At 44.6% G+C, this 26,545-nt stretch overlaps 1 long non-coding RNA gene across 1 annotated transcript; it reads left to right on the top strand.

Moving 5' to 3' along the window:
* Positions 1 to 1,439: 1,439 nt before the first annotated feature.
* Positions 1,440 to 26,545, top strand: LOC132812052 (uncharacterized). The gene is made up of 3 exons (XR_009643461.1): positions 1,440 to 1,536; positions 11,816 to 11,950; positions 26,467 to 26,545. It is a non-coding gene; the product is annotated as an uncharacterized LOC132812052 (long non-coding RNA).

The raw sequence follows: 26,545 nt of genomic DNA, 5'->3' as shown, positions 1-26,545 counted from the left end.
CTCTTTGAGTTGGCATCATGGCTTCAGCGTGTAGAGGTCAGTGCGCCAGACTCCCACTGCACCCCCTTTATCTGCTGGTTTGATGGTTAGGTCGGGATTGGAGCAGAGGGAGTGGAGGGCTGCACGTTGTGAGGGTGAGAGGTTGGAGTGGGGAGGGGGTAGATAGGTTGAGGCGGTTAATGTCTCGGTGAAAGTTGGAAATGAAGAGATCGAAGGCAGGTAATAAGCCAGCTTGGGGTGTCCAGGTGGATGGAGTGTGTTGGAGGCCGGAAAAGGGGTTCTCAGAAATAGGCGGGAGTTTTCATTATAAAAATAAGCTCTGAGGCGGAGGCGGTGGGAGAAGTGTTCGATGTCACGGCGTATATTAAATTAATTGATGTTTGGACGGAGGGGAATAAAGGTGAGGCCTTTGCTGAGGACTGATCATTCGTCATCAGTGAGGGGGAGGTCAGGGGGATGGTGAAAACTCGCAGGACTGGGAGCTGGGACCAGGCGTAGGTGTGGAGCTGGGGGAGGGGACGGAGCCTGTAACTGGTGTGGTTGTTGTGTTGGGGGGATGGGGATGGAGTCATGAGCAGGGGTGTTGCTCCTTTCAGGGTTCTGGGGGCAGGGATGGTGACAGTGGGACCTGGGGGTGGTGTCAGCAGAATGCAGGTGAGTGGTGTTGGTGGGGACAGAAGTGTTGGCAAACACGGCAGTGGGGGGGCGCGGAAGTCATTGAGTGTGTGACATCAGCGATGATGTGGGGGCGGAAGTGATGTCACTTGTGGTGTATGAGGAATGCTGAGGGGCGGAAATGGCATTTACTTTATTTTAACCAATAATTTCCTGTCACAAATCTGTTTGATAATGTCGTATTTTAATTAAACTCCGTCCTTTACTGTTTCTTTCTTTTGGTCTTCATCCACATCTCCATGGTGTTCCAATATTTCAACCTTTCTCTTTGGTCTTGGGAATTTCCATTCACCTCAGACCTGTCCCCCTCCTCATCTGTGTCCGTTTATAGCACACTGCATAATCCTGGTACCAGAGGAGCCTATCCCAATAAAATAGCTCTGTCCTCCCTGAGTACTGGGAGCAGTGCTCACTGGTCAGAACCACTTCTGATGATACCATTGTGTGATCCTGACACCTTCCAGCACTCTGCTGATATCACTCAGTCTCTCTCCATGTGATATCCCTCACTGTGTGGGTCTAATTGCTGCCTCGGTCAGCGCCTCTCACTCTTGCAGTTACTCCAGATCCTGAGCCAACAGCATTCCCCACTCCAGAGGGAAGCAACTGCACAGTCCATAGATGCAGACTGGGATTTTCCAGATCTCTGTGGGACTCAGTGACATTCTCCATGGGTAACCTTCATTGCATTAGTCTAATTTCCCATTCTGTCTACTTCTCTGTCTCCTGTAGGTATTCCTGATGTCCCTGACTCAACAGAATTCCCAATTCCTGTCTCGTCCATCACCACATTGAAGACGGTTGGTCAGCCAGAGAGAGATGGAGAGTGAGATCTGGATCCTTCAGTGAATCCTGCAGCCGGTAAGATCACTCACAGTAAACAGCACAGGGAGGGGTTCATGGGCATTAATTCAGTCCCTGAGGGCATGATGTAGGAACAATGCTGGGCAAGGAACATGAGAAAAATCTCAGGCTTCATTATCACCACCTTCTCTGTAAATTCATCTGTTCCACAGAACCCTCCCTATGTCTGTCATTTTCTCCACTGTCTGTTTCATGATACCACTTCCCCTATCTCTATCAGCCCCTACAATCCTGCTTATCCCTGTAAGCTCCTCATATCAGTAAAACTCTCCAAGTTTCTGCCTTTGCCTTTAATCCTTGGTTCTGTCACATCTCTCCTTAACTGAAGAAAAACAACTCCTCAGTTCCTTAAGCCATCCCTGTCAGTGTAGTCCTTTCCAGACCTGAAAAACCTCCCTGTCTTTGTGACTTTTTTGAACTCCTACTGCTTTCATGATCTCAGTAACCTTCCCCGTCATGACAACAAAAAAGCTCTGTGCCTTAGTAACCTCCTCCAGCTGTTAGACTCCTCCTTATCTCTGGGCACAAAGCAGAGTGACCCTGCTTCTCTCATAAATTAGTTTCTGCATTTCTAATGATGACTATGAGCTCTTCCTGTCTCTGAAACGCACTCAGTCTCTGTAAACTCTGCTGGTCCCAATTGATGTAATTTCCTTCAGTAACTACAAACCTTTATACCTTTAATCTCCTCCAGACGCAACCATACAGTTTATTTCTATAACCTCCATGAGTGATACAGTCATAGACACGTACGGCATGGAAACAGACCCTTCGGTCCAACCCGTCCATGCCGACCAGTTATCCCAACCCAGTCTAGTCGCACCTGCCAGCACCCGGCCCATATCCCTCCAAACCCTTCTAATCATATACCCATCCAAATGCCTCTTAAATGTTGCAATTGTACCAGCCTCCACCACATCCTCTGGCAGCTCGTTCCATATCTCTGTGTGAAAAAGCTGCCCCTTAGGTCTCTTTTATATCTTTGCCCTCTTACACTAAACCTATGCTTTCGAGTTCTTGTCTCCCTGACCCCAGGGAAAAGACTTTGTCTATTTATCCTATCCTATCCATGCCCTCATAATTTTGTAACCCTCTGTAAGGTCACCCCTCAGCCTCCGATGCTCCAGGGAAAACCACCCCAGCCTGTTCAGCCTCTCCCTGTAGCTCAAATCCTCCAACCCTGGCAACATCCTTATAAATCTTTTCTGAACCCTTTCAAATTTCACAACAATTCTTCCGATAGGAAGGAGACTGGAATTGCATAAAATATGCCAACAGTGCCCTAACCAATGTCCTGTACAGCCGCAATATGACCTTCCATCTCCTGTACTGAATACTCTGACCAATAAAGAAAAGCATACCAAATGCCACCTTCACTATCCTATTTACCTGCGACTCTACTTTCAAGGAGCTATGAACCTGCACTCCAAGGTCTCTTTGGTCAGCAACACTCCGTAGGACCTTACCATTACGTGAATAAGTCCTGCTCAAACTTGGTTTCCCAAAATGCAGCACATGCATTTATCTGAATTGAACTCCATCTGCCAGTTAGCCCATTGTCCCGTCTGGTCCAGATCCTGTTGTAACCCTCTTCGCTGAACACTAGACTTCCAATTTTGGTGTCATTTGCAAACTTACTAACTGTACCTCTTATGCTCGCATCCAAATCATTTATGTAAATGACAAAAGTAGAGGACCCAGCACCAACCCTTGTGGCACTCCACTGGTCACAGGCCTCCAGTCCTAAAAACAACCCCCACCACCACTCTCTGTCTTCTACCTTCGAGCCAGTTCTGTATCCAAATGGCTAGTTTTCCCTGTATTCCAGGAGATCTAACCTTGCTAATCAGTCTCCCATAGGGAACCTTGTTGAATGCCTCACTGAAGTCTACATAGATCACATCTATCACTCTGCCCTCCTCAATATTCTTTGTTACTTCTTCAAAAAACTCAATCAAGTTTATGAGACATGATTTCCCATACTGAAAATGTGTTGCTGGTTAAAGCGCAGCAGGTCAGGCAGCATCCAAGGAACAGGAAATTTGACGTTTCGGGCACAAGCCCTTCATCAGGAATTCCGGATTCTAGATGATTTCCCACGCACAAAGCCAAGCCAGTCCTTGCCTTTGCAAATACATGTGCATCTTGTCCCTCAGGATTCCCTCCAACAACTTGCCCAACACTGAGTTCAGGCTCACTGGTCTATAGTTCCCTGGCTTGTCCTTACCACCCTTGTTAAACAGTGGCACCACGTTTGCCAACCTCCAGTCTTCCGGCACCTCACCTGTGATTATCGAGGATACAGATATTTCAGCAAGAGGCCCAGCAATCACTTCTCTAGCTTCTCACAGATTTCTCGGGTACACCTGATCAGGTCCTGGGGATTTAATCACCTTTAACCGTTTGTAGACATCCAGCACTTCCTCCTCTGTAATCTGGACATTTTGAAAGATGTCACCATCGATTTCCGTATAGTCTATATCTTCCATATCCTTTTCTACAGTAAATACTGATGCAAAATATTCATTTAATATCTCTGCCATTTTCTTTGGCTCCACACAAGGGTAGCCTTGCTGATCTTTGTGGGGCCCTATCCTCTCCCTAGTTACCCTTTTTTCCTTAATATATTTGTTAAAAACCCTTTGCATTCTCCTTAATTCTATTTGTCAGATCTATCTCATGTACGCATTTTGCCCTCCTGATTTCCCTCTTAAGTATACTCCTACTGCCTTTATACTCTTCTAAGGATTCCCTCGAACTTTCCTGTCTATGCCTGACATGTGCTTCCTTCTTTTTCTGAACCAAACGCTCAATTGTTCAGTCATCCAGAATTCCCTATACCTACCAGCCTTCCCTTTCACCCTGACAGGAATATACTTTCTCTGGATTCTTGTTATCTCATTTCTGAAGGCTTCCCATTTTCCAGCCGTCCTTTTAGCTGTGAACATCTGCCTCCAATCAGCTTTCAAACGTTCTTGCCTAATACCGTCAAAATTGGCCTTTCTCCAATTTAGAACATCAACCTTTTAGATCTGGTCTATCCTTTTCCATCACTATTTTAAAACAAATAGAATTATGTCGCTGGCCCCAAAGTGTTCCCCCACTGACACCTCAGTCACCTGCCCTGCCTTATTTCCTACGAGTAGGTCAGGTTTTGCACCTCTCTAGTAGGTACATCCACATACTGAATCAGAAAATTGTCTTGTACACACTTAAGAAATTCATCTCCATCTAAACCTTTAACACTATGGCAGTCACTGTCAATGTTTGGAAAGTTAAAATCCCCTACCATAACTACCCTATTATTCTTACGGATAGCTGAGATCTCCTTACAAGTTTGTTTCTCAATTTCCCTCTGACTATTGGGGGGTCTATAATACAATCCTAATAAGGTGATCATCCCTTTCTTATTTCTCCGTTCCACCCAAATAACCTCCCTGGATGTATTTCTGGGAATATCCTCCCTCAGCAGGGCTGTAATGCTATCCCTTATCAAAAATGCCACTCCCCCTCCTCTCTTGCCTCCCTTTCTATCCTTCCTGTAGCATTTGTATCCTGAAACATTAAGCTGCCAGTCCTACCCATCCCTGAGGTATGTTTCTGTAATTGCTATGATATCCCAGTCCCACGTTCCTAACCATGTCCTGAGTTCATCTGCCTTCCCTGTTAGGCTCGTTGCATTGAAATAAATGCAGTTTAATTTATTCGCTCTACCTAGTCCCTGCCAGTCCTGACTGTTTGACTCACTTCTGTTCTCAGCCGTACCTGTCTCAGATCCAGCTCCCTAAATCCTCCCTGTGATTGTTACCACGTCCCATCCCTGCATTCCTCCAAATCCCTGTAAAGTCCTCCAATTCCTAAAACCCGCCCTGTATCTGTCACCTGTCCCAACTTCCACAACCCTCCCTATCTCTGTAAGATACCACCCCCGTCCCAGTTACTACAGTCCGCTGTATCACTAAATGCCATCGTCACTATAATATCAGAGTACGTGTGAAAGCAGGAACACTGTACTGGGTTAGATTATCAGCCCTGATCATATTGAATGGTGGGACCGACTCTGTGTTCAAATGGTCGATACATGCTCTTCTTTCCTGTGCTTCTCTATAAACTTACTATCTATATCACCTCCTTCAGTACCCACAGCCCTCCCTATCTCCATACACTCCTTCAGTCCCCACGACTCTTCCTATCCATGTAACCTGAATCCTTCCCCACAAACCTCCCTAACTCCATAAACTCCAAAAGGCCCTACGACCCTCCCAATCTCCATAATCTCATCCATTTCTGACGACCCTCCCATTCAGAGTAACCTCCTTCAATTCCCATGATCCTCCTGATCTGTGCAACTTCCTTCTGGCCCAACAGCCATGCAGATCTCTTTGTCCCCTTTCAGGCCCCACAGCACTCCCTATCTCCATGATGTTCTTCAGTCACCACTGCACACACTATCTCCATAACCTCATACAGTCCCCACATCACTCCCTATTTTCATAATGTCCTTCAGTCCCCATGACCTTCCTTATTTCCAAAACATCTATTACCTGGTGAACCTGTAAGCTCCCTTTTTCAGTTTGTTAAACACGAACCCCCATAACCCTTTTTGCTGCCAGTCTGAAACCAAACAGTGTTAGCCTGACAGTAGGTCGGGAGCTAAAATATGTTTGAAAGGATATGTCAGTGAACAATAACTGGACCCCAGAAACACTTATAATAAAAAGAGAATGTGGCTTTAAGCCTGTAGGATTGTATTTTTATTGGCGTGAGTATAAATGGCAGAGTAGATACGGGTGTAGGGGTCGTTGTACCGAGGATACGGTTTATTTGAATTTTCAGAAACCTTTACACAAGTTTCAATAAAGGCTAAAGAGTAACTTGGTAGAAAATAGGGCACCTTACCTTGAGGTGGTTGAGGTATTAGACAAAATAGTGATGTCAGTATTTAGTGTGGAGAAAGACATGGAATCTCGGGAACTTGAGGAAATGAATAGTGATGTCTTGGAAAGAATCCTCAACAGAGAAGAGAAAGTGCTGGAATCTTAAAGCAAATAAAGGTAGATCAATCCTCAATAGCTCATTCAGTCTATCCTTGAATATTCATGGGAAGCTAGGGAAGAGATTGTGGTGTCCCTAACAGAGATATTTATATTATCAATAGACACAATGAGTTACCGGAAGAGTGGAGGGTGCCTAATGCTATTCCATCACTTTAGGTCTGCAGGGAAAAACCAGAGAATAACAGCCCAGTGAGCCAGTGCTAGCTAAGTTGTTGGAGGAGATTCGGAGAGAAAGGAGCGACATATATTTGCAAAGGCAAGGGCTGATTAGAGATACTCAGCATGGCGTTGTGAGTGGGAAACCGTATTTCACAAACTGGATTGACTCTTCGAGGAGGTGGCCAAGAGATAGATGAAGGCAGAGCAGTCAGCGTTGTCTACGTGGACTTCAGCAAAGCATTTGACAAGGTTCCAAGGGATGTAGCACATCTCGTCAAGATGAAGAATGAAGCTAAACCGAAGGTTGAGGAACGAAGGATCAGAAGCAGGGCTCTAGAGAGTTACATGGGCCAGCACGGTGGCTTAGTCGTTAGCACTGCTGCCTCATAGCACCAGGGACGCGATTACAATTCCAGCCCCGGGCGACTGTCTGTGTGGAGTTTGCACATTCTCCCCATGTCTGTGTGGGTGTCCAACAGGTGCTCCGGTTTCCACCCACAGCCCAAAGATGTGCAGGTTAGGTGAATCAGCCATGCGTTATTCAAGAAAGGGAATAGAGATAATCCTGGGAACTACAGACCTGTCAGTCTTCTGTCTGTGATGTGCAGATTATTGGAGACTCTGAGATACAGGATTTATGATTCCTTGGAAAACCATAGTTTGATTAGAGCAAGTCAGCATTTGTAAGGGACAGGTCATGATCACAAATCTTATTGCATCCTTTGAGAATGTGACAAAACACATGTATGGCTCATTGAGAAAGAACAATGCATGGGATATATGGAAACCTGTCTGTCTGGATACAGAATTCCTGGCCCATAGAAGACAGAGGGTGATGCATTCAGCCTGGAGCTCGGTGACCAGTGGTTTTCTGCACGGAGAGGTTACAGGACGTCTGCTTTTGGTAATTTTATGAATGACTTGGATGTGTGAGTGGAAGATTGGGTTAGTAAGTTTCTCAATGACATGAAGGTTGGTGGAGTGGTGAATAGTGTGGATGTCTATTGGAGATTGCAATGGGACATTGACAGGATGTAGAGCTGGGCTGAGAAGTGGCAGATGAAGTCAAATCTGGAAAAGTGTGAAGTGGTGTATTTTGGAAGGTGAGACTTGAATGCAGAATACAGGGATAAAGGCAGAATACTGGATAGTGTGGAGGAACAGATCAATCTTGGGTTTCATGACCAGAGATCCATCAAATTTGCCACCAAGCTGAGAGTGTTGTTAAGAAAGAATATGTTGTATCGGCTTTCATTAGCTGGGGGATTGAGTTTTAAAGCCATGCGGTTATGCTGCAGCTCTATACAGCCTTGTTTAGATCCCAATTAGAATATTGTGTTCAGTTTTGATCCCTTCATTACAGGAAGGATGTGGAAGTTTTAGAGAGGGTAAAGAGGAGATTTACCAGGACGCTGCCTGTACTGGAGGGCATGTCTTATGAAGAAAGGTTGAGGGAGCTAAGGCTTTTCTCATAGGAATGAAGAAGAGTGTGCTGTGATTTGATAGAAGTAAACAAGATGGTGTGAGGCAAAGATAGAATGAACAGTGAGAGACCTCTTTATCCCACGACATACATGGTACCAGGGGGCATAATTATAAGGTGATTGGAGGATGTGTAAGGGGAGATTTCAGATGTAGGTCCTTTACACACAGAGTGGTGGGTGGGTAGAATGAGATATTTTAACAGACTCTTGGATAGGCACATGGATGGTAGTAAAATGAAGGGTATGTAGGTTAGTTTGATCTTACCGTCGGGTCAAAGATGGGCATGGCTTCATGGCCGAAGGGTCCTGTGCTGTACTGTTCTGTGTTGTATGTTCTGTTTGGTAAACTGTGTAATAAGCTCAGATCAGTGTAAAAAGGTATAGCATTCAGGAGGAGCTAGTCAATTGGATACAATATTGGGCTTGATGGTAGGAGACAGAGGGTGATGGGAGACATGTTGTTTTTCTGACTGGAGACATGTGACCAGTGCTGTAGTGGGTCCCCTGTTATTTGTCATTTGGATAAATGGTTTGGATGGGAATATTGGTTTTGTGGTAAGTAAGTTTTTTGAGTGACACTGAAATTGTTGGTAAAGTGGACAGTGAAGAAAGTTGTCTATGATACAACAAGATTAACAGTACTGCTGGGATAGTGGGCTGAAGAATAGCAGATGGAGTGTTCCAATGTTGTGAAACAAACCAGGGCGGGACCTGTACAGTTAATGTTCGGGCCCTGGGGAGCGGTGTCAGTCAGAGACCCAGGGATGCAGGTACACAGTTCTTTGTAAGTGGTGTCACAGGTAGACAGGCTGGTGAAGCAGGCGTTTGGGGTGGTTACCTTCTTTGGGCACAGCACTGAGAGTAGGAGTTGGGAGTTGGGATGTCATGTTGTGGCTGTACATAAAAGCATTGTTGACCAGTAGGAAGTACTCATCTGTTTCACTTACATCCTTTAGAGAAGAACATCTGACATTCTAACCTGGTCTGGCCTGCACGGGACACCAGATCCACAGCAATATGGCTGACTCTGTGCTATACTCTGGGTAATTAGCAGTGGGGCAAAGAACGTTAGTCCAATCAGTGACATCCACATCCCATGAATGAATAAATAAAAATACCTATGTCCCTCCCTACCGCTGCAAACCTCTCCAGCTGCAGCAATCTGTACTGGCTTTGTAACACCGTTCAGGCCCTGACCACTCTCTGTAACACTCGCACCACCTCCAGCACCTTCAGCTCTCCCGGTTCCTGTTGTGACATAAAACCTTGACAATTATTCCCTCTTCCATCAGATCTCCTCCTGCGAGCAGATCCTTTGCAATCCCTTTAAAACTTACTCCTAAAATATTCTCTCACTTCAGGACAAAGTACATTTTGGTGATCCTCTAAGCCCGATTATCTAATATGATCCTTTTTACTTGAGTGAGGGACCGATGGGGATTTCTTGCTGAGGATTTGTCTGTTTCAATGGAATGTCCTTTTGTTGAGTGTTTTACACTGCTCCTTCAAATGTTTTCCACTGCTCATTTACAGGCACATATTTCAGTCTGTTTAGCCTGTTTACCTTGGTCAGTTCTCCTCTCCAACTCATGTTATTGGTTATTTTTGTTTCTACTTGTAGCTTGTCCTTTCTGTGAATCATTTTAAAACTTTATCTTTCTTTAAACTGCACTTTATCACAATTTCGCAGAGGATCTCTCCCGGTGACATTACTCATTCACGAAGTTTGATCACGGTCGCTCTGAGATAGTTTTGTCCCTCGCCAGTTGCACAATTTGTTTTTCAAAGAAACAGTGAAAACTAATTCTCTGAACTCCTCTTCCAATATCACTGTTGTCAGTGTGACTGTCCCAGATTATGGGAATATTGATGTTTCCCAAAATTGTCGCAATATGTTTGTTAAAATAATTCCAAAGAGTTCCTGTTTAATGCAGTGATGAGCCATGAAATGCTGTTCGGTGGCTAAACCTGTTCTGCTGCTTGTAGCTTGGCAGGTAGTAGCCAGAATTTACATTCATACTGACTCTACTTCATGATCTGATGCCAAATGCTTTCTCTGTAATGCCTTTCTTACCCATTATTGTTCGTGTTGCCCACTTTGCCTGAGTTTCCGCAAGGTTGTGATCCATTGAATATTTATGTCCACCTTTTGTTCACCCTGTAACCACATTTCTCTGGTTTCTAAGCCTCTTTTATCTCAGTGTCACAAATCCATCCACCTTATTGATAAGACTTCGTCCATTTAAAAAAAAACCCATAATTTACTCTTTCCCACAATTTCTTATAACAAACCTATTCACTGATGTACAGTTTTAGTTCAACTCTGTCCCATCCTGTTCCTTTCCGATTGTCTTCAGTCACATCCCCATGCTGTTCTGATGCTTCACCTTTTTTCTTTGGACTTGGAAATCTCCTTTCACCCGAACCCTGTCCCTGCATCCTCTATGTCACTTTAAAGCCCTGTTCATAAATCAACTGACATGTTTGGCCAGGACACTGGTCCCAGCACAGTTCCAGTGGGACCATCCTCATGGATTTTTTTTATAAATCAGGTAGGGGATGTGGGTGTCTCTGGCTGACCAGCCTTTGTAGCCCAGCCCTATCTGCCCATGAGCTGAGTAGCTTGCTTGGCCATTTCAGAGGGCAATTGAGAGGCAAACACTTTGCTGTAGGCATGTCATGCAGACTACATGAGGATGATCAGACCTCGTTGTCGAAAGGACAAGTGGGCGGCACGCTGGCTCAGTGCTGAGAACTCCTGCCTCACAGCACCAGGGTCCCAGGTTCGATACCAGCGACTGTGTAGAGTTTGCACATTCTCCCCGTGTCTGCGTGAATTGCCTTCAGATTCTCCGGTTTCCTCCAACAGTCCAAAGCCGTGCAGGTCAGGCGAATTGGCCATGCTAAATTGTCCATAATGTTAGGTGTATTAGGTGGAGGGAGATGGGTCTGAGTGGGCTACTCTTTCGAGGGATGGCGTGGACTTGTTGGGTCGAAAGGCCTGTTTCCACACTGGAGGGAATCTAATCTAAGAGATTGTGATTTTTGTACATCAGCAATGGTTTCATATTTGTTTATGGATTGTTAATTGCTATTTTTAAAATTATTGATTTTAAATTCCACCATATCTTATGATTGGATTCAAACCTGCCTCCCCTGAGCACTAACTGAGGTTTTGGACAAATGCCCTAACAATAATGTTACTGGGTCATCACTTCACCTGCTCACTGGTTGTTCATCCCTGAGCACTGATACATGAAGCTAAACCCATTCTTCCAACATGATTGTGTGATCCTGAAGCCTTCCAGCACTCCGGTGATCTCTCTTAGTCTCTCCCCATGTGGTATCCCTCACTGTGTGGGTCTAATTGCTGCCTCTGTCAGTGTCTCTCACTCTTGCAGCTACTCCAGATCCTGAGCTAACAGAATTCTCCACTCCAGAAAGATGCAACAGCACAGGCCAGGGATGGAGCTTGGGATTTTCCAGATATCTGTGGGGTTCATTTCCATTCTCCTTGTGTAACCCTCACTGCATCAGTCTAATTTCCCATTCTGTCTATTTCTCTGTCTCCTGTAGGTACTCAGGAAGTTCCTGACTCAATAGACTTCCCAACTGCTGTGTGTCTCATCCATCACCTTATTGTAGATGGTTGGTCAGCCAGAGAGACAAAGGGCAGAGAGATCTGGAACCTTCAATAAATCCTGCAGTGAGGTAAGATCACTCACAGTGCACAGAGCAGGGAGCACAGTGCAAATATTGGCTAACGATACATGATATAGATACAGTGCTGCGTGGGGAGCACAGTATAGACACACACCATGCTCAGTCACCACATCTACTTTAACTGAAATTGCACTGAGACAGCATCGGAAGTTCATAGTTATCAATCCAGGCCTGTGCTGTCTCAGTGAGCGTCAGGACAACAGAGGGGAGAGTAGGCCTCCGACGAGATGTTGTGAATGCTGCCTGGGATCTTTCTGTTCTGTGGTCTCCCTCTAACACTGTACTAAGACTCACTACTCTGCAAAACTGTATCTGTGGCATGGCTTGTGCACCAGTGTCTTCAGTCAGTTTTAACTCCTACAATAGTCCCTGGCCCTGTAACCTGCTCCATTCCCGATAGTCCCTCCACATATTTGAAATGTACTGCATTCCAGAATACCATCCCTATCACTGTAACTTGCTTCAGTGTCTACAACATGCCTTATTTTGGTACACTAATCCTCTTTAACTGGATACAGAGTGATATAGCACGGAAACAGAACCTGTGGTCCAACTCCACAATGCTGCCCATGTTTCCTAAACTGAATAAGTCTCAATTGCCTGCATTTGGCCCTTAGCTCTTCCAACCTTATCCTCTCCATGTTCCTGCCCAAATGTCTGTTCCATGCTGTAATTGTTCTTGTTTCTCGAATGTGCCTGAGGCAGTCTGTTCCGTCTATGCACCATCCTCTGTGGGTAACGTTCCCCGTTAACTCCCTCTTTAAATCCTTGCTCTCTCACCTCCTGCTTATACCCTCGAGTTTTGGACTCACCTACCCTTGGGTATTCATCATTCTTAGGTCACCCCGTGGCCTCCTCTGCCCAAGGGAAATATTTAGGACAATGATACAAATATCTCCAACGTATGTAACAAAGTGCTGGCCAATGTCGACAAGTGTGCCAAATGCCGCTTTCCCCACCCTGTCCACCTGGTATGCCACTTCCGAGGAACAATGTAACTTGCACCCCCTGGTCTCTCTCTCTTTCTTTCTTCGACAACCCTGGCCAGAGCCCTTCCATTAACTGTGTTAGTCCTCCCTGGTTTGTCTTAACAAAATCCAACATCTGAATTAAACTCCATCTTTCATTCCTTGGTCCACTGGCCCAGTTGGTCAAGATCCCCTTTGATAACCGTATTTACTGCCCACTACACCATTAATTTGATCATCAACAAACTTTCACACAATCACTCCTATATTTTCAACCAATTCCTTTATGTAGATGATGCACATCAGTGGACCCAGCCCTGATCCTTTATTCAATAAAGGAATAAAACCATATTCTTGTCATAGAGCCATACAGCATAGAAACTGACCCTTCAGCTGATACTCGCTCGAAACGTCGAATTCTCTATTCCTGAATGCTGCCTAACCTGCTGTGCTTTGACCAGCAACACATTTGCAGCTGTGATCTCCAGCATCTGACCTCATTTTTTACTCTTCAGCTGATACTCACCATGATCTGAAACTAAACTCTTCCCAGCCCCCTGTTGCTGGCCCATATAACTCCAACCCTTCCCTATTCACCTGTTTATCCAAATACCTTTTAAATGTTGTAATTGTACCCACATCAACCCTTTCTCAGGACGTTCATTCCACACTCAAACCACCCTCGGTGTAGCAAATAGCCCCATATCTTTTTTTTGAACATCTCTCTCCTCTAACCTTAAAATGTGGCTCCTCCTCTTGAGACTCCCCCATCCTGAGGAAAAGGCAACGACCATTAAATTGATCTATATTCCTCATTTTTTTCATAAACCTTTATAGTATAATGTCTCAAAATCCAGGCTCCAGTGAAAAAAGGCTCAGACTATCCAGCCATTTTTCAGAACTGAATCCTTACATACCCAGCAATATCCTGGTAAATCTCTTCAGAATGCCCTGCAGCTTAATAATACCCTCCCTGTTAACTGGGCGACCAGGACTGGATAGAGTATTGCAGAACAGGCCTCACAAATGTCTGTGCAATCTCAACATGACGTCCCAATTCCTCAACTCAATGGACTGAGCAATAGTCAGGCATGCCAAGCACTGTCTTATCCATCCTGTGATGCATTCATCAAGAATTATGTACCTGAACCCGGAGGTCCCTCTGCTCTAAAACACCAACCGAGGCTCGAACATTAATTGTATAAGCTCTACCCTTGTTTGTTTTACAAAATGCATTGCCTTGTATTTATTCAGATGGAATTCCATCTCTAGTTTTTCAGCCCATTCACTCACTTCATCAAGATCCCTTTGTAATCTCAGAAAACATCCTTCACTGTCCATGACGCCACCCTCCAGCCTGCCAGCCCATCACACATAGTACACGTACGTTTGTTAGGGGCTCCAAAATTTACTCCCTAGCATTCCACAGTGTCCTGTGATACACTTAATCAGGTTCTGGGACAGGCCATAGCTTTGTGTTTTAAAACCTCCAGCACCACCTCTTTTCAAGTCATAGAGATATACAGCATAGAAACAGACCCTTTGGTCCCCAACTCGTCCAGGCTGACCAGAAGACCTAAATAAATCCATTCCCTTTTCCAGCATTTGGCCCATATACGTCTACACCCTTGCTATTCAGCTGCCCATCCAGATACCTTTTAAATGTTGTAATTGTATCAGTCTCCATTACTTTCTCTCTCAGCTCATTCCATACACACATCACCATGTGTGTGAAGACGTTGTCCATTCAGTCCCTCTGTAAACCATTCACCTCTAACCTTAAACTTATGCCCTCTAGTTTTGGACTCCCCAAATTCTGGGAAAAGGCCCTGAATGCTTACCCTATCCATACCGCTCATGTTCATATAAACTTCTATATGGTCATCCCTAAGCCTCCGATTCTCCAGTGACAGTAACCCCAGCTTATTCAGCAACACCCCGGGCAATATCTCGTAAATCTTTTCTGAGCCCTTTCAAGTTTCACAACATCCTTCCTATAGCAGGGAGACTGGAATTGCAGAGGACTCCAAATGTGGTCTAACGAATTGCTCTTGGTCCCTGAGGTCCCCGGTCTTTCTCCACAGTAAGTTCTGGGGTGAAAAAAATGTTTAGGATCTTAGCAAATATCCTGCAGTTCCACACATCGATGGCATCATTGATCTTTAATGGATACTATTTTGTCCTGAGTTACTTATGCACTCTTAATATACTGATACAATCACTTTTGGATTCCCCTTTCCTTCTCTGCTGAGGCTATTTCTTGTACCCTTTCTCCATTCCTGTTTTCTACTCAGTGTATTCCTACAGCCCCTGTATATCTTCAGGGATTCCCTTGATCCAGCTGGCTATACCTGACATGTGCCCCCTTTTCCTTGACCAGACCCTCAATAGACAGCCAGTGTTTCCGAATGCTGTCAGTATTGAGCTGCACACAAACAGGAAAATGCTGGCGCTAATCGATCAGTTTATCTCACTTTTAAAATATTCTCACTTGGCAAACTTCCCTTTCCCTGTAAATAATTCCCTTCCCCAATCATATTTTGAAAGTTCCTGGCTAATACGATCAAGATTGGTCAGGCTCCATTTTATAACTTGCACTTGTGGACCAGGCCTGTCCTTTTCCAAAGCTGTTTTCAAACTACTAGAACTGTGGTCACTTTGGCAAAATGCTTTCCCACTCACGCCTCAGTCCCTTTCCCGACCTTGATTCCCAAGGGGAGGTCAGGTTTTGCCCCATTCTCTTTTCAGGCCATTTACATATTGATTGGGAGTTTTCTGGAACACAATTACCAAATTCCTCCCTTGCAAACGCTGAACACTGGCAGTCCCAATCTAGGTCTGGAAAGTTCAAAAACCCGACCATAACAGCCCTGTTATTCTGGTTGATATTTAAGATGTCCCAACATATTTGTTCCTCAGTCTGCCACGGATTATTCGGGGTCAGCAGTCAGATCATATCAAAGTGATGACCCATTCTTATTTCTCAGTTCGACTAACATAGCTTCACTGGGCGATCCCACAGGAATATCCTCTCTAAGTACTGCTGGGATGATTCATTCACCACCACACGTCCTCTCTTGCCTCCCCTTCCTGTAGCATCTCTACCTTGAAACAATGAACTGCCAGTCCTGCCCCTCCCTCAGCTGTGTTTCTGTAATAACTAAAATATCCCAGTCCCATGTTCCAATCCATGCCTTGAGTTCATCTTCCTTAGCTGTCAGGCCCCTTGGATTGAAATAAATGCGGTTTAATCATCGGTTTTCCCCCATTCCCTGCTATGTTCTTGCCTGCCTTGTCTGCTAAAATTACTGTCTGTAACTCGTGTACCAGCATCAATCTTCTTTCTGGCCTTACGTCTATTTAAGGTCCAACACCCTGCCAGACTAGGTTATATCCTCTCAAGCATGTCTAGCAATTCACCCCAGCAGGATGTGGGTCCCTCTCCCGCTCCCAGTTTAGGTGCCTTTCCCACCCTGTCACCCTGTGCTGACACCTTCAGGGATCTATGGACTTGTCCACCAAGGTCCCTGTATTCCTCAATACTCCGCAAGGTCCTACCATTCATTATGTCTGTCCTTCGCTTATCGTACCTCCCACAGAGTATCTCCTCACTTCTATCAGAACTAAACTCTGCTTAGATTTTCATCTGATCGACATCGAACAGCAGACGGAGATGATCCTCCTCACTGTGAACAACACCCTCACCTTTCATATCATCTGCAAACCTACTAATGATACCTTCTGCTTTCACATCCGAGTTATTAATGTTCAATGGTTCCTGCACAGATCCCTGTGGTACACCCGCTGGTGAAAGTATTCTATTCACCAAATTTGCATCCAATTTGCCAACCTGCCTTGAAACGCAGTTCTTTTGGATCAGCCTTACATTTTGCATCTTGTTCAAGGACTTAGTCAAGTACATGTAAAACACTCATTTGCACTGCCTTCATCAATATACTTCAGCACCATTTAAAGAAAAAACTGAACTGAATTCCTCCGACAGTACCTTCCTCTGCCAAATCTGTGATGACTAAACCAAGTTGGTCCTTATCTTTGCAAGTGTCGATTCATCCTCACAATTCATTCCAATCATTCCCCTCCCCCTGCTGTCAGACTATCTGCTATGTAATTACCTGGCCTATCCCTGCTGTCCTTCCTGAACAAAGGAACGACATTAGCGACCCTGCAGTCAGTCAGCACTTCACCTGTGTCCAGCAAAGTATTATATATATCCACCGGAGCCCAACAAATTCTGGGTAATTAGCAGTAGGGTAAAAGAATGCTGGTCCAGGCAATGACACCCACATCCCATGAATGAATAAATAAAAGTACATATGTCCCTCCCTACTTCTGCAAACCCCTCCAGCTGCAGCAATCTGTCCTGGCTTTGTAACACCGTTTTGGCCCTGCCCACTCTCTGTAACTCTCTCACTAACTCTAGCACCTTCGTCTCTCCATGTTTCTCTCGTGTCAATAAACGTTGACAATGTTCCCCTTCCCATTGCCCTCCTCCTGTTAGCAGACCCATTTCAATCCCTTTAAAACTTACTCTAAAACTCTCTCTCAGTTGAGGATTTTAAGTACTTTTTGGTGATGTTCTCAGCTTCATAATCTAATATGATCAGTTTTGTCCTGAGTGAGGGACCGGGGGGGATTTCTTGCTTAGTTTTTGTCTGTTTCAGTCGAATGTCCTTTTGTTGAGTGTTTTACACTGTTCCTTCAAATGTTTGCCACTGTTCATTTCCAGACGCCCATATTTCAGTCTGTTCAGCCTGTTTACCTTGGTCAGTTCTCCTATCAAATCCATGTAATTGGCTATTTTTGTTTCTAGTTGTAGCTTGTCCTTTCTGTGATTTACTTTAAAACTTTATATTTCTTTAAACTGCACTTTATCACAATTTCCCAAAGGATCTCTCCAGGTGACATTACTCATTCACTAAGTTTTATCACACAACAGTCGCTCTGAGACAGTTACGTCCCTAACCAATTGCACAATGTGTTATTCTAAGAAACACTGAAAAAAATTCTCTGAACTCCTCTTCCAATATCACTGTTGTCAGTGTGAGTGTCCCAGACTTTGCGAATATTGACATTTCACTAAATGTTCACCATTCCTTTATTAAAAAATCCAATGAATTCCTATTTATTGCAGTGACGAGCCATGGAATATTGTTTGGTGGTCTAAAACTGTTCTGCTACTTGTGTCCTTGGCAAGTAGTAGCCAGAATTTACATTCAAACTGACTCTACTTCATGATCTGAGGCCTAATGCTTTCTCTATAATGCCTTTCTTACCCATTATTGTTATTCTTACCCATTTTGACTGAATTTGCACAGGGTTGTGAACCATTGAATATTTCTGTCCACCTTTTGTTCGTCCTGTAACCACATCTCTCTGGTGTCTAAACCTCTTTTATCTCTGTGTCACAAATCCATCTACCTTGTTGCAGAGACTTTGGCCATTAATAAAAAACATAATTTACTCGTTCCCACAATTTCCTGTCACAAATGGATTTGCTGATGTACAGTTTTAGTTAAACTTTGTCCCATCCTGTTCCTTTCTGTTGTCTTCAGTCACATTCCCACGCTGCTCTGATGCTTCACGTTTTCTCTTTGGATTTGGAAAGCTTCTTTCACCTGAAGCCTGTCCCTGCATCCTCCCTGTCAGTTTAAAGCCCTGTCCATATACCTACCAACGTGATTGGCCAGGACATTGTTCCACTGGAACTGAGCTGGGACCAATCTGAATGGATTTTTTTTTAAAAAATCCGGTCTGGGATGTGGGTGTCTCTGGCTGACCAGTCTTTATTGCCCATCCCTTGCTGCCCTTGAGCTAAGCAGCTGGCTCGCCCATTTCACAGGGTCATTGAGAGGCAACACTTTGCTGTGGGTATGTCGTGCAGACCACATGAGAGTGAACTGTTGTCTTTCTCTGAAGGTCAAGTGTTTGGATTTTTATCAATACTTATTTATGGATTGTTAATTCCAATTTTTAAAACATATACTCATTTAAAATTCCACATGGTTAGAATTTATAAAGAAGAAGGGGGGTGGTCACTTTGTTGGGACTGTATTGTAGACTGTTATAGACACAACAGATGCCAGAGGAGCAGATGTGTAGAGAGATTGCTGATAACTATAGGATTGGAAGAGGAGTACAGGCTGGAGATTTTAATATTCCCTGTATTGACTGGGCCACCTGGAGTATAAAAGACCTGGACGGAGTGCAATTTTTCAAATGTGTCCAAGGAAGGTTTCTAAATCAGTATGCCGAGGGCCCTACTCTACTCAGCAGGTGCAACACTGGAACACCCCTCACAAAACAAGGTCGGACTAGTGACTGAAGTGTCATTCGGAGAGCACTTTGGGTCCAGTGCCCACAACTGTCTTCGTTTTAACATAGTTATGGAGGAAGATCAGCAGGTCCCCAGATTGAGTAGGAAAACTGGAACAGGGCCAGGTTTGGGGCCATTCTGCAGGATCTGGCCAGCGTCAATGCTGTGAATTTAAAATTGCACAATGCCCAGTTATAATCCAACTCCCTTTGGAAGCGCTGGTGATCACTGTAACAGATGAAAGGCTTCAACTAAATTTGTTTGATATTATATTCCATGACCCTGCCATCCTGTTGCTATAAATTCTGTGTATTAGGATTGTGCTCCACAACCACCTGATGAAGGAGCAGTGCTCTGAAAGCTAGTGCTTTCAAAAAAATTGGTTGGACTGGAACCGAGTGTTGGGTGATTTTTAACTTTGTACATCCCCAGTCCAACACCGGCACCTCCATATTATGATTCCAGTCGATTGGGTGAGTCTGTTTGAAGGAAAGGGAACAACTGGTAAATGGGAGGGTTGTTAGAGTGTGATCTCAAGAATCCAGGACCAGTCTTCCCCATTGGGATAAAGGGAAAAACTGGCAGGGTTAGGAATCCTTGGCTGGTGAGGGATAATAAGGCTCTGGTCTTGAAATGAAGACTGCTTGCATTGGGTTTAAGCTATCCGTATCTACATAAACTCTTCTATTCTTAAAGACACGATCAATCTGTGGAGACCCTACAATTCTTTCAGTCCCTCTAAGACTCCAAATCTGCAGAAATCATTCCAATCCCTGTGACTCTTCCGATCCAGTTCCTACAAGACCCATTATCTATGTGATATCTTTTCATTGCCAGCCCCACCCTGTCAATGGAAGCTCCTCCAGTGTCTCCATCCATCCACTCATTTCCATAATCTTCTCCAGCTCTTACATGTGTAAACATCACCCTCCCCGACAATCCTTCCCACTTTGACCAAACTGGAGGAGGTTACTAATGCTCGCTAATCTGTGAAACTGTCTCCAAAGAAAATTGCTGTCTTTATCACTTGGAAAATCTGATTGATTCCACACCCTCTTTATCTAAATAACCTTCAGAACCTAAGCCTTCCTGAAAATACAAACATCTTCAGTCACGACTACCCTCCATACGTCTATTTGTTTTTCCAATCTGTACAACCCACGTTATCTCTGTACTCAGCTCCATTCACCTGAAACATTCCTGTCTGTGTAAAACACCCCATCCTACCACTATCCTTATCCCTGTAAACTGCTCCATTCCTCCCAACCTCCCATCTCCATGAACTCCTGTAGGCCCGGTAGCTCTCCACATTTCTGCAACCTCCCGTGGCTCTATGGTCCTCTTTCCCTGTGAAACCACCTCCAGTCCCCACACCCGTCTCAGTCAGGGTCATCTGCTCAAGACCAGACAATTTCTGTCTCTGTTCCCTCCTACAACCTTAGCAACGCCTCTTATTTGTGTCACTTCATTCAGATCACATCCTCTCCCATCTCCCAAAACATCTTGCTGCCAACATAACGCTTGCTATTTAGAACATGGAATTGCATGTTCCAGTACAAGCTCTTCCACGCTCAATATTGTGCTGACCTTTTATCCTATTCTGAAGACGAAACAAACCTACATACCTTACATTTTACTATCATTGATATGCCGATCCAAGAGTTGCTTAGATGTCTGTAATGTGTTTGAATCTACTACCAAAGCTGGCAGTCCATTCCACGCACCCACCACACTCTGTGTAAATAACGTACCAGTCCTGACCATGCCGACAGCATATCCCAACCCAATCTAGTTCTACCTGCCAGCACCAGACCCTCTGATATCTAAGCTAAACACTCCGCCAATTACCTGACACTTATGTCCCCTTGTGATAGCCATTTCGTCATGGGAAATAGTCTCTGGTTATCCACTCTATCTATGCCTCTCATTCCCTTGTACACCTCTATCATGTCACCATTCTTCCTTCTTCGCTCTGATCAGAAAAGCCCCAGCTTCCACAAACTACCTTCTATGGGCATGCCCTCTAGTCCAGGTTGCATCCTGCTCAATCTCCTCTGCACTGTCTTTAAAGCTTCCACATCCTTCCTATAATGAAGCGAATAGAACTGTTCACAATATTCCAAGTTTGGTCTAACTGGGGTTCTGTATAGCTGCAGGAAAACCTCTCATCTCTGACAATCAATCCCCCCCGCTAATGAAAGCCAACACACCATCCGCCTTCTTAACACCCTGTCAACTTGGGTGGTGACCTGAAGGACACAGGATCCCTTTGTTCCTGCACGCTGCTAAGAATCCTGCCTTTTACCACGTAAAGGTTTTCTGCAGAATCCTCCAATCTAAAACTATCCCTACCTTTTGTAAGTTCCTCCAGTCCCTACAACACTCCTAAACTCCTCAAGTCCCTATATTTCTAATATCTACAAAATCCTGCCGTCTTGATGTCCCTCCATATATCTGTAACCCCCACCATCCTCCAGTGCCCTTCTGGGGAACATTGCAGAGGAAGGAAGAGTGGGAGAGTCTGGGCCATGTTACGAGGTATGAAGGGCTGCAGAACATGGAGGATGGTACAAATGTAGGAAGGGACTTGGGACCTGCAGGAGGTTACGGAATTCATAGAACCTGCAGGATGTGACTGAGGATGGGTTGTGGAACATGGAGGATATTATGATTTGAACCGGAGGTAATTTTTGATTGGACCATTCAGCCAGTCTTACAGTCATAGAGATGTACAGCATAGAAACAGACCCTTCATTCCAACCCGTCCATGCCGACAGGATATTCCAACCCAATCTAGTCCCACCTGCCAGTACCTGGCCTATATCCCTCCCAATTCTTTCTATTCATATATCCATCCAAATGCTTCTTAAATGTTGCAATTGTACCAGCTGTAAGATCAGCTAAAAGATCCAATCAAAAATTATAGGTAGCTCAAACCATAACATCTTCCAGGTCCCACAACCCATTCACGGTCCCATCCTGCAGATCTGATATCCCAACCCAATGTAGACCCACCTGCTAGCACCCAGCTCATCTCCCTCTAAACCCTTCCTATTCATACATCCATCCAGATGCCTTTTAACTATTGCAGTTGTACTAGCTTCCACCACTTCCTCTGGCAGCTCATTCCATACATGTACTACCCTCTGCATGAAAATGTTGCCCCTTGGTTCTCTTTTATATCTTTCTCCTCTCATCCTAAACCTCACCCTACAATTCTGGACTCGCACGCCCCAGGAGAAAGATTTTGTCTATTTACCTATCCATGCCTCTCTTGATTTTATAAACCTCTATAAGATCACCCTCAACCTCCGACTCTCCAGGGAAAACAACCATCAGCTGTTCAACTCTCCCTATAGCTCAACACTTGCAACATCCTTGTAAATCTTTTCTGAACCCTTTCAATTTTCACAACACCCTTCCGATAGGAAGTAGAACAGAGTTGCATGCAGTCTTCCAAAAGTGGCCTAACCACTGTCCTGTACGGCCGCAACATGACCCCCCAACTCCTGTACTCAATACTCTGACCAATAAAGGAATGCATACCAAGCACCTTCTTCGTTATCCTGACTATGTGTGACTCTAGTGTCAAGGAACTCTATATTTCATTTGAAAAATTGCAGAGAGAGATAGAGTGGCCCGAGATCTTCTGACAAATGCTAGTTCAGTCTAAGCTGGTAGGCGGAGGCAGTGAAGTATTTGCAGCACTGTCTGATGAATGGTCGAGAGATAATGCAGATGTCAAACAGGCTATTTTAAGTGCTTATGGATTGCTTATGGAAGGGAAGCCACTACAATTCCCTTTACTGTACCATCGCTAACTGACAAAGCTCCTTTAGATCTATATCCTCCAAATTGTTGAAACTTGCCCTCACCATCGCAACTCTCATTATTTTCTAACATTTTTGAGACTCCAAAACCATCCCTATCAGTTTAATCTCCTCCACTGCATACAACACTCCGAGTCTGTGTAATCTCTTTAAATCCTTCCGTTCCTATATACCTATGTATTGGTGTGACTGCTTTGTGGCAATTGTATCCTCGTTTATATCTGCAAAAGGCTCCGCTCACTGCAGCACATCCTATGCTCATAAGTGAATCTGGTCTCTCACAAGACTCTCTACGACTCTCTCATCCAGTCTCTACAAGCTTCCCTATCCCTGTCGTATCTTGCAGCATGCACACCACTCACTCTCTCTGACATACCTTCCAGTGCATAAAATCATCTCTCCTTCTAACTTTATGCCGTCTACAACTTCCTCCCTATCCCTGCTACATACTCCAGTCTATAGCATCTTCCATGTGCTTGCAACATTCTCCTGTCCATACCACCCTCCCTTTCCCTGTAATATTCTCCATTCCATACCACCCTCCCTATCACTGTGATATTCTCATGTAATGATCCACAGCCCTACACACATCCCTGTCTCTGAAGTCTAATCAAAGTTGCTTTATCTCTCTAACTTCCTCCAAACAATAAAATGTTTTCTCCTGCGAACATTTTGTAGCAACTATAACTACATTTAACATTGTTGCGCTCCCAAACATCCCTCAAAGGCCCTCTCTCGGTGACACGCGCCATGCATTTGCAACAAGGCAGATGGAATGAGAGCATTAACTGAAGAGAACAGAAATGATCGAACTGTTATTGTGGAGGGGTGGCTGCAGAATGATCATGACAGCAATGTGATTATTGAGGGGTTGTAGGGATTTAGGCAGGATCAGCAAAAAAAAAGCAATATCCCGTCTGTTGTGAAGAAAGGATACAGTCAGTGCTTTAGTGAGACAGCCAATTTAATCTGGGAATCAAAATATCGAATCATTTTGAATTTGCAGCTTCCAAATAGCAAGGGGGATCTGGAAGATCAAATCACAATTCATGCTCGTTGGTAAGTTGGATACAATATTTCCTTGGTGATAGTAGACAGAGGAATGTGGAGTGGTCAATTTCTGATTGGACGTCTGTGGCCAATGGTGTTTCACAAGGATCAGTGCTGCGGTGTCTGTGTGTAATTTATATCTGTGCTTCAGATGAAAAGGTCAGCAGTTTGCTTAGTATTTTGCAGATGAAATTTGGAAAAGCATGTAATGATCAGGGATAGTGAGGGGAATTGTGGATAGTGAGGAGGAGTGTTAAAGGTTGCAGCAGTGTGTAGATCAGCTGGGACGCTGTGCAGAGAAATTGCAAACCGAATTTCATCGGGACAAGTGTGAAGTGATACATTTATGAAGTCAAATGGAAGAGAGAAGTACAATGATTGACTAATTGGAAACATTGATAAACAGATGACCTTGGATGCAAATCCATAGCTCCCGCAAAATAACAACACAGTAGGATGTGGTGGTAAAGGAGGAGTATGGTATTCTTACCTTCATTGGTCACAGTATTGAGTACAGACGTTTGCATGTCATGTTGTGACTGAATGAAACTTCATTCGGCCATGTTTGGAAGGTTTGTGTGTCGTTCTCATCTCCACGCTACAGGAAGGATGTGGAGGTTTTGGGGAGGGTGTAACAGAGGGTTGGCAGAATGTTGCATGGATGAGAATGTGTTTACTGTAGGGAGGTTGGACGCAGTTGGATTATTTTGTGAGAATATCAGAGACTGGGGGGTAACCTGGTACAGGTATATAGCGTTAGGAGAGGTGTGAACAGTGTGGAGAGTTGGAATCCTTCTTTCACTGTAGAAATATCAAATACTAGTCTGCCTCGGTTTAAGGTGAGAGTGAGAAGTTTTAAGTGAGATGAATGAGGCCAGTTTTCTTTACCGAGAGAGTGGAAGCTGCTCAGGAGGTGGGAGAGGAGGCAATGAGAGCAAAGTTTTGAAGTGGCATTTAGACAGGAACATGAACAGGCAGAGAATAGAGGGATATCAACCATGTGCAGGCAGATGCGATTAGTTGAGAATAGCATCATGGTCAGTACAACCATGGTGTGCCGAAGGGCCTATTACTGTGCTGTACTGTTCTATTTTTCAACTTAACGGCATCTACCCTGTCAAAGCAAATCAGAATCCTGGATGTTTCTTTCGATTTCTCTCCCATTCTTCAAAACCCCAATAAGTTCAAGGCCAATCTACCCCACCTCTGCTCATTGGAAAAACCTGCCATCTCCAGGATCAGCTGAGTGAACCTTCCCTGGCCTGCCTCCAATACAAGAATATCTTTCCTTAGGGCACACATACTGTTCATTTAATCTAGGTTGGTCTGACTTTTACCTTACATCGTTGTAGCAGGACCTCCCTACTTTTAAACTCCATTCCCTTTGTAATAAATGCCAGCATTTGATTTGCCTTCTCAATTACCTGCTGATCCGTAAACTCCCTTTGTCAGATTGATACACAAGGATTACCAAAATCCTTTGTGCAGTCAGTCTGAAACCAAACGATGTTAGCCTGACAGTAAGTAGGGAACGTGCTGGAATGTCGCACGTTTTGTGAAGGTTTGTAGCTCAGGTTGATGCTTAGGGTGTAGGTTTGCTCGCTGAGCTGTAGGTTTGATTTCCAGAGATTTCGTTACCTGGCTCGGTAACATCATCAGTGGTGACCTCTAAGTGAAGCGAAGCTGTTGTCTCCTGCTTTCTATTTATTATATGTAAATGTTGAGCACCTCGAGACTTGCTGTGGTGAAATTGGGAATCCAGGAGAAAACAGCACAAGGAGCGCGCTGTCACATCAATGCCCCACCCACCCCTTTCCCATGGCCACCTTCTGCCCCAAGTCTAACAGTGTGTGTGAAAGTCCACATCGGTCTGTACAGCCAACAACAAACTTCCCCTCTACCCCCCGCCCCCCCGCCCGCCCCGAGAGTGGGAGAGAGTCAGCCTCGTCTGTGACCCACCGCCAAAGGGATGATGAGACAGGAATGTTGAATCCCCTCACAATTATCCCAGTGCCTTTGTTACAAATTCAAAAAATTCCCTGTTAATGCAGTGTCTAATAATGTGATATCACTCAGTATCTCTCCATGTGGTATCCCTCGCTGTGTCGGTCTCTTTGCTGCCTCTGTCAGCATTTCTCCCTCTTACAGATGGCCTGAGATCCTGAGTCAACAGAATTGTCCACTCCAGAGAGACACAGCAACACAGGCAAGGGATGGAGACTGGGATTCTCGAGATCTCTGTTGGACTCAGTGCCACTCTGCATGAGTTATCCTCATTGCATCAGTCTAATTTCCCATTCTGTCTACTTCTGTCTCATGCAGGTAATCAGGATGTTCCTCACTCGTGTCTCATCCATCACCTCATTGAAGCTGGTTGGTCAACCCAAGTGAGAGAGGTGGA

This window comes from Hemiscyllium ocellatum, unplaced genomic scaffold, assembly GCF_020745735.1.
Source record: "Hemiscyllium ocellatum isolate sHemOce1 unplaced genomic scaffold, sHemOce1.pat.X.cur. scaffold_255_pat_ctg1, whole genome shotgun sequence".
Classification (NCBI taxonomy): Eukaryota; Metazoa; Chordata; class Chondrichthyes; order Orectolobiformes; family Hemiscylliidae; genus Hemiscyllium; species Hemiscyllium ocellatum.
Note: the sequence above shows the minus strand (reverse complement) of the source record. Positions and strands in the feature narration are given on the sequence as shown.